Here is a 14384-nt window from a genome sequence, read left to right as displayed (position 1 = left end):
GCTCGCCGGCCATGGTGCACACACTGTGTTGCCGATTAGAGTGTCCCGTGCTCGCCGGCCATGGTGCACACAGTGTGCAGGCGATTAGAGTGTCCCATGCTCGCCGGCCATGGTGCACACACTGTGCAGGCGATTAGAGTGTCCCATGCTCGCCGGCCATGGCGCACACACTGCAGGAGATTAGAGTGTCCCGTGCTCGCTGGCCATGGTGCACACACTGTGTTGGCGATTAGAGTGTCCCGTGCTCGCCAGCCATGGTGCACACATTGTGCAGGCGATTAGAGTGTCCCGTGCTCGTCAGCCATGGTGCACACACTGCGCAGGCGATTAGAGTGCCCCGTGCTCTCTGGCCATGGTGCACACACTGTGCAGGCGATTAGAGGGTCCCGTGCTCGCTGGCCATGGTGCACACACTGTGCAGGCGATTAGAGTGTACCGTGCTCGCCGGCCATGGTGCACACACTGCGCAGGCGATTAGAGTGTCCCGTGCTCGCCAGCCATGGTGCACACACTGCGCAGGCGATTAGAGTGTCCCGTGCTCGCTGGCCATGGTGCAGACACTGTGCAGGCGATTAGAGGGTCCCGTGCTCGCCGGCCATGGTGCACACATTGTGTTGGCGACTACAGTGTCCCGTGCTCGCCGGCCATGGTGCACACACTGTGTTGGCGATTAGAGTGTCCCGTGCTCGCCGGCCATGGTGCACACACTGCGCAGGCGATTAGAGTGTCCCATGCTCGCCAGCCAAGGTGCACACACTGCGCAGGCCATTAGAGCGTCCCGTACTCGCTGGCCATGGTGCACACACTGCACAGGCGATTAGAGTGTCTCATACTCGCCGGCCATGGTGCACACACTGTGCAGGCAATTAGAGTGTCCCGTGCTCGCCGGCCATGGTGCACACACTGTGCAGGCGATTAGAGCATCCCGTGCTCGCTGGCCATGGTGCTCACACTGCACAGGCGATTAGAGTGTCTCATACTCGCCGGCCATGGTGCACACACTGTGCAGGCAATTAGAGTGTCCCGTGCTCGCCGGCCATGGTGCACACACAGCGCAGGCGATTAGAGTGTCCATTGCTCGCTGGCCGTGGTGCACACACTGTGCAGGCAATTAGAGTTTCTCATACTCGCTGGCCATGGTGCACACACTGCTGGCGATTAGGGTGTCCCGTGCTCGCCGGCCATGGTGCACACACTGCGCAGGCGATTAGAGTTTCCAGTGCTCGCTGGCCGTGGTGCACACACTGTGCAGGCAATTAGAGTTTCTCATACTCGCTGGCCATGGTGCACACACTGCTGGCGATTAGGGTGTCCCGTGCTCGCCGGCCACGGTGCACACATTGTGCAGGCGATTAGAGTGTCCCATACTCGCTGGCCATGGTGCCCACACTGTGCTGGCGATTAGGGTGTCCCGTGCTCGCCGGCTATGGTGCACACACTGCGCAGGCGATTAGAGTGTCCCGTGCTCGCTGGCCATGGTGCACACACTGTGCAGGCGATTAGAGTGTCCCATGCCCCCCGGCCATGGTGCACACACTGCGCAGGCGATTAGAGTATCTCGTACTCGCCGGCCATGGTGCGCACACTGTGCGGGCGATTAGAGTTTCCAGTGCTCGCTGGCCGTGGTGCACACACTGCTGGCGATTAGGGTGTCCCGTGCTCGCCGGCCATGGTGCACACACTGTGCACGCGATTAGAGTGTCCCGTGCTCGCCGGCCATGGTGCACACACTGCGCAGGCGATTAGAGTGTCCCATGCTCGCCAGCCAAGGTGCACACACTGCGCAGGCGATTAGAGCGTCCCGTACTCGCTGGCCTTGGTGCACACACTGCACAGGCGATTAGAGTGTCTCATACTCGCCGGCCATGGTGCACACACTGTTCAGGCAATTAGAGTGTCCCGTGCTCGCCGGCCATGGTGCACACACTGTGCAGGCGATTAGAGCATCCCGTGCTCTCAGGCCATGGTGCTCACACTGCACAGGCGATTAGAGTGTCTCATACTCGCCGGCCATGGTGCACACACTGTGCAGGCAATTAGAGTGTCCCGTGCTCGCCGGCCATGGTGCACACACTGCGCAGGCGATTAGAGTGTCCAGTGCTCTCAGGCCATGGTGCTCACACTGCACAGGCGATTAGAGTGTCTCATACTCGCCGGCCATGGTGCACACACTGTGCAGGCAATTAGAGTGTCCCGTGCTCGCCGGCCATGGTGCACACACTGCGCAGGCGATTAGAGTGTCCCTTGCTCGCCGGCCATGGTGCACACACTGCGCAGGCGATTAGAGTTTCCAGTGCTCGCTGGCCGTGGTGCACACACTGTGCAGGCAATTAGAGTGTCTCATACTCGTCTGGCCATGGTGCACACACTGCTGGCGATTAGGGTGTCCCGTGCTCGCCGGCCACGGTGCACACATTGTGCAGGCGATTAGAGTGTCCCATACTCGCTGGCCATGGTGCCCACACTGTGCTGGCGATAAGGGTGTCCCGTACTCGCCGGCCATGGTGCGCACACTGTGCGGGCGATTAGAGTTTCCAGTGCTCGCTGGCCGTGGTGCACACACTGCTGGCGATTAGGGTGTCCCGTGCTCGCCGGCCATGGTGCACACACTGTGCACGCGATTAGAGTGTCCCGTGCTCGCCGGCCATGGTGCACACACTGCGCAGGCGATTAGAGTGTCCCATGCTCGCCAGCCAAGGTGCACACACTGCGCAGGCGATTAGAGCGTCCCGTACTCGCTGGCCTTGGTGCACACACTGCACAGGCGATTAGAGTGTCTCATACTCGCCGGCCATGGTGCACACACTGTTCAGGCAATTAGAGTGTCCCGTGCTCGCCGGCCATGGTGCACACACTGTGCAGGCGATTAGAGCATCCCGTGCTCGCAGGCCATGGTGCTCACACTGCACAGGCGATTAGAGTGTCTCATACTCGCCGGCCATGGTGCACACACTGCGCAGGCAATTAGAGTGTCCCGTGCTCGCCGGCCATGGTGCACACACTGCGCAGGCGATTAGAGTGTCCAGTGCTCGCTGGCCATGGTGCACACACTATTCAGGCAATTAGAGTGTCCCTTGCTCGCCGGCCATGGTGCACACACTGCGCAGGCGATTAGAGTTTCCAGTGCTCGCTGGCCGTGGTGCACACACTGTGCAGGCAATTAGAGTGTCTCATACTCGTCTGGCCATGGTGCACACACTGCTGGCGATTAGGGTGTCCCGTGCTCGCCGGCCACGGTGCACACATTGTGCAGGCGATTAGAGTGTCCCATACTCGCTGGCCATGGTGCCCACACTGTGCTGGCGATAAGGGTGTCCCGTGCTCGCCGGCCATGGTGCACACACTGCGCAGGCGATTAGAGTGTCCCATGCTCGCTGGCCATGGTGCACACACTGTGCAGGCAATTAGAGTGTCCCATGCTCGCCGGCCATGGTGCACACACTGTGCACGCGATTAGAGTGTCCTGTGCTCGCCGGCCATGGTGCACACACTGTGCAGGCGATTAGAGTGTCCCCTGCTCTCTGGCAATGGAGCACACACTGTGCACGCGATTAGAGTGTCCCGTGCTCGCCGGCAATGGTGCACACACTGTGCACGCGATTAGAGTGTCCCGTGCTCGCCGGCCATGGTGCACACACTGTGTTGCCGCTTAGAGTGTCCCGTGCTCGCCGGCCATGGTGCACACACTGTGTTGCCGATTAGAGTGTCCCGTGCTCGCCGGCCATGGTGCACACAGTGTGCAGGCGATTAGAGTGTCCCATGCTCGCCGGCCATGGTGCACACACTGTGCAGGCGATTAGAGTGTCCCATGCTCGCCGGCCATGGCGCACACACTCTGCAGGAGATTAGAGTGTCCCGTGCTCGCTGGCCATGGTGCACACACTGTGTTGGCGATTAGAGTGTCCCGTGCTCGCCAGCCATGGTGCACACATTGTGCAGGCGATTAGAGTGTCCCGTGCTCGTCAGCCATGGTGCACACACTGCGCAGGCGATTAGAGTGCCCCGTGCTCTCTGGCCATGGTGCACACACTGTGCAGGCGATTAGAGGGTCCCGTGCTCGCTGGCCATGGTGCACACACTGTGCAGGCGATTAGAGTGTACCGTGCTCGCCGGCCATGGTGCACACACTGCGCAGGCGATTAGAGTGTCCCGTGCTCGCCAGCCATGGTGCACACACTGCGCAGGCGATTAGAGTGTCCCGTGCTCGCTGGCCATGGTGCAGACACTGTGCAGGCGATTAGAGGGTCCCGTGCTCGCCGGCCATGGTGCACACACTGTGTTGGCGACTACAGTGTCCCGTGCTCGCCGGCCATGGTGCACACAGTGTGTTGGCGATTAGAGTGTCCCGTGCTCGCCGGCCATGGTGCACACACTGCGCAGGCGATTAGAGTGTCCCATGCTCGCCAGCCAAGGTGCACACACTGCGCAGGCGATTAGAGCGTCCCGTACTCGCTGGCCATGGTGCACACACTGCACAGGCGATTAGAGTGTCTCATACTCGCCGGCCATGGTGCACACACTGTGCAGGCAATTAGAGTGTCCCGTGCTCGCCCGCCATGGTGCACACACTGTGCAGGCGATTAGAGCATCCCGTGCTCGCTGGCCATGGTGCTCACACTGCACAGGCGATTAGAGTGTCTCATACTCGCCGGCCATGGTGCACACACTGTGCAGGCAATCAGAGTGTCCCGTGCTCGCCGGCCATGGTGCACACACAGCGCAGGCGATTAGAGTGTCCATTGCTCGCTGGCCATGGTGCACACACTATGCAGGCAATTAGAGTGTCCCTTGCTCGCCGGCCATGGTGCACACACTGCGCAGGCGATTAGAGTTTCCAGTGCTCGCTGGCCGTGGTGCACACACTGTGCAGGCAATTAGAGTTTCTCATACTCGCTGGCCATGGTGCCCACACTGCTGGCGATTAGGGTGTCCCGTGCTCGCCGGCCACGGTGCACACATTGTGCAGGCGATTAGAGTGTCCCATACTCGCTGGCCATGGTGCACACACTGTGCTGGCGATTAGAGTGTCCCATGCCCCCCGGCCATGGTGCACACACTGCGCAGGCGATTAGAGTGTCCCGTGCTCGCTGGCCATGGTGCACACACTGTGCAGGCGATTAGAGTGTCCCATGCCCCCCGGCCATGGTGCACACACTGCGCAGGCGATTAGAGTATCTCGTACTCGCCGGCCATGGTGCACACACTGTGCGGGCGATTAGAGTTTCCAGTGCTCGCTGGCCGTGGTGCACACACTGCTGGCGATTAGGGTGTCCCGTGCTCGCCGGCCATGGTGCACACACTGTGCACGCGATTAGAGTGTCCCGTGCTCGCTGGCCATGGTGCACACACTGTGCAGGCGATTAGAGTGTCCCGTGCTCGCCGGCCATGGTGCACACAGTGTGCAGGCGATTAGAGTTTCCAGTGCTCGCTGGCCGTGGTGCACACAATGTGCAGGCAATTAGAGTGTCTCATACTCGCTGGCCATGGTGCCCACACTGCGTTGGCGATTAGAGTGTCTCGTACACGCTAGCCATGGTGCACACACTGTGCACGCGATTAGAGAGTCCCGTGCTCGCCGGCCATGGTGCACACATTGTGCAGGCGATTAGAGTTTCCAGTGCTCGCTGGCCGTGGTGCACACACTGTGCTGGCGATTCGAGTGTCCCATACTCGCTGGCCATGGTGCACACACTGTGCAGGCGATTAGAGTGTCCCATACTCGCTGGCCATGTGCAGGCGATTAGAGTGTCCCGTGCTCGCCGGCCATGGTGCCCACACTGTGCAGGCGATTAGAGTGTCCCATGCCCGCCGGCCATGGTGCACACACTGTGCAGGCGATTAGAGTGCCCCGTGCTCTCTGGCCATGGTGCACACACTGTGCAGGCGATTAGAGGGTCCCGTGCTCTCTGGCCATGGTGCACACACTGTGCAGGCGATTAGAGTGTACCGTGCTCGCCGGCCATGGTGCACACACTGCGCAGGCGATTAGAGTGTCCCATGCCCCCCGGCCAAGGTGCACACACTGTGCAGGCGATTAGAGTGTCCGGTGCTCACCGGCCATGGTGCACACACTGTGCTGGCGATTAGGGTGTCCCGTGCTCGCCGGCCATGGTGCATACACTGTGCAGGCGATTAGAGAGTCCCATGCTCGCCGGCCATGGTGCACACACTGTGCAGGCGATTAGAGAGTCCCGTGCTCGCCGGCCATGGTGCACACATTGTGCAGGCGATTAGAGTTTCCAGTGCTCGCTGGCCGTGGTGCACACACTGTGCTGGCGATTAGAGTGTCCCGTGCTCGCCAGCCATGGTGCACACACTGTGCAGGCGATTAGGGTGTCTCGTGCTCGACGGCCATGGTGCACACACTGCGCAGGCGATTAGAGTGTCCCATACTCGCTGGCCATGGTGCACACACTGTGCAGGCGATTAGAGTGTCCCGTGCTCGCCGGCCATGGTGCCCACACTGTGCAGGCGATTAGAGTGTCCCATGCCCGCCGGCCATGGTGCACACACTGCGCAGGCGATTAGAGTATCTCGTACTCGCCGGCCATGGTGCACACACTGCGCAGGCAATTAGAGTGCCCCGTGCTCTCTGGCCATGGTGCACACACTGTGCAGGCGATTAGAGGGTCCCGTGCTCTCTGGCCATGGTGCACACACTGTGCAGGCGATTAGAGTGTACCGTGCTCGCCGGCCATGGTGCACACACTGCGCAGGCGATTAGAGTGTCCCGTGCTCGCTGGCCATGGTGCACACAATGTGCAGGCGATTAGAGTGTCCCATGCCCCCCGGCCAAGGTGCACACACTGCGCAGGCGATTAGAGTATCTCGTACTCGCCGGCCATGGTGCACACACTGTGCGGGCGATTAGAGTTTCCAGTGCTCGCTGGCCTTGGTGCACACACTGTGCAGGCGATTAGAGTGTCCCGTGCTCACCGGCCATGGTGCACACACTGTGTTGGCGATTAGGGTGTCCCGTGCTCGCCGGCCATGGTGCACACACTGTGCAGCCGATTAGAGAGTCCCATGCTCGCCGGCCATGGTGCACACACTGTGCAGGTGATTAGAGTGTCCCGTGCACGCTGGCCATGGTGCTCACACTGTGCAGGCAATTAGAGTGTCCCGTGCTCACTGGCCATGGTGCCCACACTGTGCTGGCGATTAGAGTGTCTCATGCACGCTGGCCATGGTGTACGCACTGTGCACGCGATTAGAGTGTCCCGTGCTCGCCGGCCATGGAGCACACATTGTGCAGGCGATTAGAGTGTCCCGTGCTCGCTGGCCATGGTGCACACACTGTGCAGGCGATTAGAGTATCCCATGCCCCCGGCCATGGTGCACACACTGCGCAGGCGATTAGAGTATCTCGTACTCGCCGGCCATGGTGCACACACTGTGCGGGCGATTAGAGTTTGCAGTGCTCGCTGGCCGTGGTGCACACACTGTGCAGGCGATTAGAGTGTCCCGTGCTCACCGGCCATGGTGCACACACTGTGCTGGCGATTAGGGTGTCCCGTGCTCGTCGGCCATGGTGCACACACTGTGCAGGTGATTAGAGAGTCCCATGCTCGCCGGCCATGGTGCACACACTGTGCAGGCGATTAGAGTGTCCCGTGCAAGCTGGCCATGGTGCACACACTGTGCAGGCAATTAGAGTGTCCCGTGCTCGCTGGACATGGTGCACACACTGTGCAGGCGATTAGAGTGTCCCGTGCTCGCCGGCCATGGTGCACACATTGTGCAGGCGATTAGAGTTTCCAGTGCTCGCTGGCCGTGGTGCACACACTGTGCAGGCAATTAGAGTGTCTCATACTCGCTGGCCATGGTGCCCACACTGTGCTGGCGATTAGAGTGTCTCGTACACGCTGGCCATGGTGTACACACTGTGCACGCGATTAGAGTGTCCCGTGCTCGCCGACCATGGTGCACACACTGTGCAGGCGATTAGAGTGTCCCATGCTCGCCAGCCAAGGTGCACACACTGCGCAGGCGATTAGAGCGTCCCGTGCTCGCTGGCCATGGTGCCCACACTGTGCAGGCGATTAGAGTGTCTCATACTCGCCGGCCATGGTGCGCACACTGTGCAGGCAATTAGAGTGTCCCGTGCTCGCCGGCCATGGTGCACACACTGTGCAGGCGATTAGAGCATCCCGTGCTCGCTGGCCATGGTGCACACACTGCACAGGCGATTAGAGTGTCTCATACTCGCTGGCCATGGTGCACACACTGTGCAGGCAATTAGTGTGTCCCGTGCTCGCCGGCCATGGTGCACACACTGCGCAGGCGATTAGAGTGTCCCGTGCTCCCTGGCCATGGTGCACACACTATGCAGGCAATTAGAGTGTCCCGTGCTCGCCGGCCATGGTGCACACACTGCGCAGGCGATTAGAGTTTCCAGTGCTCGCTGGCCGTGGTGCACACACTGTGCAGGCAATTAGAGTGTCTCATACTCGCTGGCCATGGTGCACACACTGCTGGCGATTAGGTTGTCCCGTGCTCGCCGGCCATGGTGCACACATTGTGCAGGCGATTAGAGTGTCCCATACTCGCTGGCCATGGTGCCCACAATGTGCTGGCGATTAGGGTGTCCCGTGCTCGCCGGCCATGGTGCACACACTGCGCAGGCTATTAGAGTGTCCCGTGCTCGCTGGCCATGGTGCACACACTGTGCAGGCGATTAGAGTGTCCCATGCCCCCCGGCCATGGTGCACACACTGCGCAGGCGATTAGAGTATCTCGTACTCGCCGGCCATGGTGCAGACACTGTGCGGGCGATTAGAGTTTCCAGTGCTCGCTGGCCGTGGTGCACACACTGTGCAGGCGATTAGAGTGTCCCGTGCTCACCGGCCATGGTGCACACACTGTGCTGGCGATTAGGGTGTCCCGTGCTCGCCGGCCATGGTGCACACACTGTGCAGGCGATTAGAGAGTCCCATGCTCGCCGGCCATGGTGCACACACTGTGCAGGCGATTAGAGTGTCCCGTGCTCGCTGGCCATGTTACTGTGCAGGCAATTAGAGTGTCCCGTGCTCGCTGGCCATGGTGCCCACACTGTGCTGGCGATTAGAGTGTCTCGTACACGCTGGCCATGGTGTACACACTGTGCACGCGATTAGAGTCTCCCGTGCTCGCCGGCCATGGTGCACACATTGTGCAGGCGATTAGAGTGTCCCGTGCTCGCTGGCCATGGTGCACACACTGTGCAGGCGATTAGAGTGTCCCATGCCCCCCGGCCATGGTGCACACACTGCGCAGGCGATTAGAGTATCTCGTACTCGCCGGCCATGGTGCACACACTGTGCGGGCGATTAGAGTTTCCAGTGCTCGCTGGCCGTGGTGCACACACTGTGCAGGCGATTAGAGTGTCCCGAGCTCACCGGCCATGGTGCACACACTGTGCTGGCGATTAGGGTGTCCCGTGCTCGCCGGCCATGCTGCACACACTGTGCAGGTGATTAGAGAGTCCCATGCTCGCCGGCCATGGTGCGCACACAGTGCAGTCAATTAGTGTGTCCCGAGCTCGCTGGCCATGGTGCACACACTGTGTTGGCGATTAGAGTGTCCCCTGCTCGCTGGCCATGGTGCACACACTGCGCAGGCAATTAGAGAGTCCCGTGCCCGCCGGCCATGGTGCACACACTGTGCAGGCGATTAGAGTGTCCCATGCTCGCTGGCCATGGTGCACACACTGTGTTGGCGATTAGAGTGTCTCATACTCGCTGGCCATGGTGCACACACTGTGCAGGCGATTAAAGTGTCCCGAGCTCGCTGGCCATTGTGCACACATTTTGCAGGCGATTAGAGTGTCCCGTGCTCGTCGGCCATGGTGCACACACTGTGCAGGCGATTAGAGTGTCCCATGCTCGCCGGCCATGCTGCACACACTGCGCAGGCGATTAGAGTGTCCCGTGCTCGCTGGCCATGGTGCACACACTGTGCAGGCCATTAGAGTGTCCCATGCTCGCCGGCCATGCTGCACACACTGCGCAGGCGATTAGAGTGTCCCGTGCTCGCTGGCCATGGTGCACACACTGTGCAGGCCATTAGAGTGTCCCATGGTCGCCGGCCATGGTGCACACACTGTGCAGGCGATTAGAGTGTCCCATGCTCGCCGGCCATGGTGCACACACTGTGCAGGCGATTAGAGTGTCCCATTCTCGCCGGCCATGGTGCACACACTGTGCAGGCGAATAGAGTGTCCCGTGCTCGCCGGCCATGGTGCACACACTGTGTTGGCGATTAGAGTGTCCCATGCTCGCCGGCCATGGTGCACACACTGCGCAGGCGATTAGAGTGTCCAATGCTCGCTGGCCATGGTGCACACACTGCGCAGGCGATTAGAGTGTCCCGTGCTCGCCGGCCATGGTGCACACACTGTGCAGGCGATTAGAGTGTCCCGTGCTTGCCGGCCATGGTGCACACACTGCGCAGGCTATTAAATTGTCCCGTGCTCGCTGGCCATGGTGCACACACTGTGCAGGCTATTAAGTGTCCCATGCCCCCCGGCCATGGCGCACACACTGCGCAGGCGATTAGAGTATCTCGTACTCGCCGGCCATGGTGCACACACTGTGCGGGCGATTAGTGATTCCAGTGCTCGCTGGCCGTGGTGCACACACTGTGCAGGCGATTAGAGTGTCCCGTGCTCACCGGCCATGGTGCACACACTGTGCTGGCGATTAGGGTGTCCCGTGCTCGCCGGCCATGGTGCACACACTGTGCAGGCGATTAGAGAGTCCCATGCTCGCCGGCCATGGTGCACACACTGTGCAGGCGATTAGAGTGTCCCATGCTCGCCGGCCATGGTGCACACACTGTGCAGGCGATTAGAGTGTCCCATTCTCGCCGGCCATGGTGCACACACTGTGCAGGCGAATAGAGTGTCCCATTCTCGCCGGCCATGGTGCACACACTGTGCAGGCGAATAGAGTGTCCCGTGCTCGCCGGCCATGGTGCACACACTGTGTTGGCGATTAGAGTGTCCCATGCTCGCCGGCCATGGTGCACACACTGCGCAGGCGATTAGAGTGTCCAATGCTCGCTGGCCATGGTGCACACACTGCGCAGGCGATTAGAGTGTCCCGTGCTCGCCGGCCATGGTGCACACACTGTGCAGGCGATTAGAGTGTCCCGTGCTTGCCGGCCATGGTGCACACACTGCGCAGGCTATTAAATTGTCCCGTGCTCGCTGGCCATGGTGCACACACTGTGCAGGCTATTAAGTGTCCCATGCCCCCCGGCCATGGTGCACACACTGCGCAGGCGATTAGAGTATCTCGTACTCGCCGGCCATGGTGCACACACTGTGCGGGCGATTAGTGATTCCAGTGCTCGCTGGCCGTGGTGCACACACTGTGCAGGCGATTAGAGTGTCCCGTGCTCACCGGCCATGGTGCACACACTGTGCTGGCGATTAGGGTGTCCCGTGCTCGCCGGCCATGGTGCACACACTGTGCAGGCGATTAGAGAGTCCCATGCTCGCCGGCCATGGTGCACACACTGTGCAGGCAATTAGAGTGTCCCGTGCACGCTGGCCATGGTGCACACACTGTGCAGGCAATTAGAGTGTCTCATACCCGTTGGCCATGGTGCCCACACTGTGCTGGCGATTAGAGTGTCTCGTACACGCTGGCCATGGTGTGCACACTGTGCACGCGATTAGAGTGTCCCGTGCTCGCCGGCAATGGTGCACACATTGTGCAGGCGATTAGAGTGTCCCGTGCTCGCCGGCCATGGTGCACACACTGCGCAGGCGATTAGAGTGTCCCATGCTCGCCAGCCAAGGTGCACACACTGCACAGGCGATTAGAGTGTCTCATACTCGCCGGCCATGGTGCACACACTGTGCAGGCAATTAGAGTGTCCCGTGCTCGCCGGCCATGGTGCACACACTGCGCAGGCGATTAGAGTGTCCCGTGCTCGCTGGCCATGGTGCACACACTATGCAGGCAATTAGAGTGTCCCGTGCTCGCCGGCCATGGTGCACACACTGCGCAGGCGATTAGAGTTTCCAGTGCTCGCTGGCCGTGGTGCACACACTGTGCAGGCAATTAGAGTGTCTCATACTCGCTGGCCATGGTGCACACACTGTTGGCGATTAGGGTGTCCCGTGCTTGCCGGCCATGGTGCACACATTGTGCAGGCGATTAGAGTGTCCCATACTCGCTGGCCATGGTGCCCACACTGTGCTGGCGATTAGGGTGTCCCGTGCTCGCCGGCCATGGTGCACACACTGCGCAGGCTATTAGAGTGTCCCGTGCTCGCTGGCCATGGTGCACACACTGTGCAGGCGATTAGAGTGTCCCATGCCCCCCGGCCATGGTGCACACACTGCGCAGGCGATTAGAGTATCTCGTACTCGCCGGCCATGGTGCACACACTGTGCGGGCGTTTGGAGTTTCCAGTGCTCGCTGGCCGTGGTGCACACACTGTGCAGGCGATTAGAGTGTCCCGTGCTCACCGGCCATGGTGCACACACTGTGCTGGCGATTAGGGTGTCCCGTGCTCGCCGGCCATGGTGCACACACTGTGCAGGCGATTAGAGAGTCCCATGCTCGCCGGCCATGGTGCACACACTGTGCAGGCGATTAGAGTGTCCCGTGCTCGCTGGTCATGTTACTGTGCAGGCAATTAGAGTGTCCCCTGCTCGCTGGCCATGGTGCCCACACTGTGCTGGCGATTAGAGTGTCTCGTACACGCTGGCCATGGTGTACACACTGTGCACGCGATTAGAGTGTCCCGTGCTCGCCGGCCATGGTGCACACACTGTGCAGGCGATTAGAGTGTCCCATGCTCGCTGGCCATGGTGCACACACTGTGTTGGCGATTAGAGTGTCTCATACTCGCTGGCCATGGTGCACACACTGTGCAGGCGATTAGAGTGTCCCGAGCTCGCTGGCCATTGTGCACACATTGTGCAGGCGATTAGAGTGTCCCGTGCTCGTCGGCCATGGTGCACACACTGTGCAGGCGATTAGAGTGTCCCGTGCTCGCCGGCCATGGTGCACACACTGCGCAGGCGATTAGAGTGTCCCGTGCTCGCTGGCCATGGTGCACACACTGTGCAGGCCATTAGAGTGTCCCATGGTCGCCGGCCATGGTGCACACACTGTGCAGGCGATTAGAGTGTCCCATGCTCGCCGGCCATGGTGCACACACTGTGCAGGCGATTAGAGTGTCCCATTCTCGCCGGCCATGGTGCACACACTGTGCAGGCGAATAGAGTGTCCCGTGCTCGCCGGCCATGGTGCACACACTGTGTTGGCGATTAGAGTGTCCCGTGCTCGCCGGCCATGGTGCACACACTGCGCAGGATATTAGAGTGTCCAATGCTAGCTGGCCATGGTGCACACACTGCGCAGGCGATTAGAGTGTCCCGTGCTCGCCGGCCATGGTGCACACACTGCGCAGGCGATTAGAGTGTCCCGTGCTCGCCGGCCATGGTGCACACACTGCGCAGGCTATTAGAGTGTCCCGTGCTCGCTGGCCATGGTGCACACACTGTGCAGGCTATTAAGTGTCCCATGCCCCCCGGCCATGGTGCACACACTGCGCAGGCGATTAGAGTATCTCGTACTCGCCGGCCATGGTGCACACACTGTGCTGGCGATTAGGGTGTCCCGTGCTCGCCGGCCATGGTGCACACACTGTGCAGGCGATTAGAGAGTCCCATGCTCGCCGGCCATGTTGCACACACTGTGCAGGCGATTAGAGTGTCCCGTGCACGCTGGCCATGGTGCACACACTGTGCAGGCAATTAGAGTGTCCCGTGCTCGCTGGCCATGGTGCCCACAGTGTGCTGGCGATTAGAGTGTCTCGTACACGCTGGCCATGGTGTACACACTGTGCACGCGATTAGAGTGTCCCGTGCTGGCCGGCCATGGTGCACACATTGTGCAGGCGATTAGAGTGTCCCGTGCTCGCTGGCCATGGTGCACACACTGTGCAGGCGATTAGAGTGTCCCATGCCCCCCGGCCATGGTGCACACACTGCGCAGGCGATTAGAGTATCTCGGACTAGCCGGCCATTGTGCACACACTGTGCGGGCGATTAGAGTTTCCAGTGCTCGCTGGCCGTGGTGCACACACTCTGCAGGCGATTAGAGTGTCCCGTGCTCGCCGGCCATGGTGCACACACTGTGCTGGCGATTAGGGTGTCCCGTGCTCGCCGGCCATGGTGCACACACTGTGCAGGTGATTAGAGAGTCCCATGCTCGCCGGCCATGGTGCGCACAGAGTGCAGGCAATTAGTGTGTCCCGAGCTCGCTGGCCATGGTGCACACACTGTGTTGGCGATTAGAGTGTCCCATGCTCGCTGGCCATGGTGCACACACTGCGCAGGCAATTAGAGAGCCCCGTGCCCGCCGGCCATGGTGCACACACTG

This window comes from Scyliorhinus torazame, chromosome 15 (assembly GCF_047496885.1).
Source record: "Scyliorhinus torazame isolate Kashiwa2021f chromosome 15, sScyTor2.1, whole genome shotgun sequence".
NCBI classification, from domain to species: Eukaryota; Metazoa; Chordata; class Chondrichthyes; order Carcharhiniformes; family Scyliorhinidae; genus Scyliorhinus; species Scyliorhinus torazame.
The sequence above is the reverse complement of the archived record's forward strand: the minus strand, read 5'-3'. Positions refer to the sequence as shown.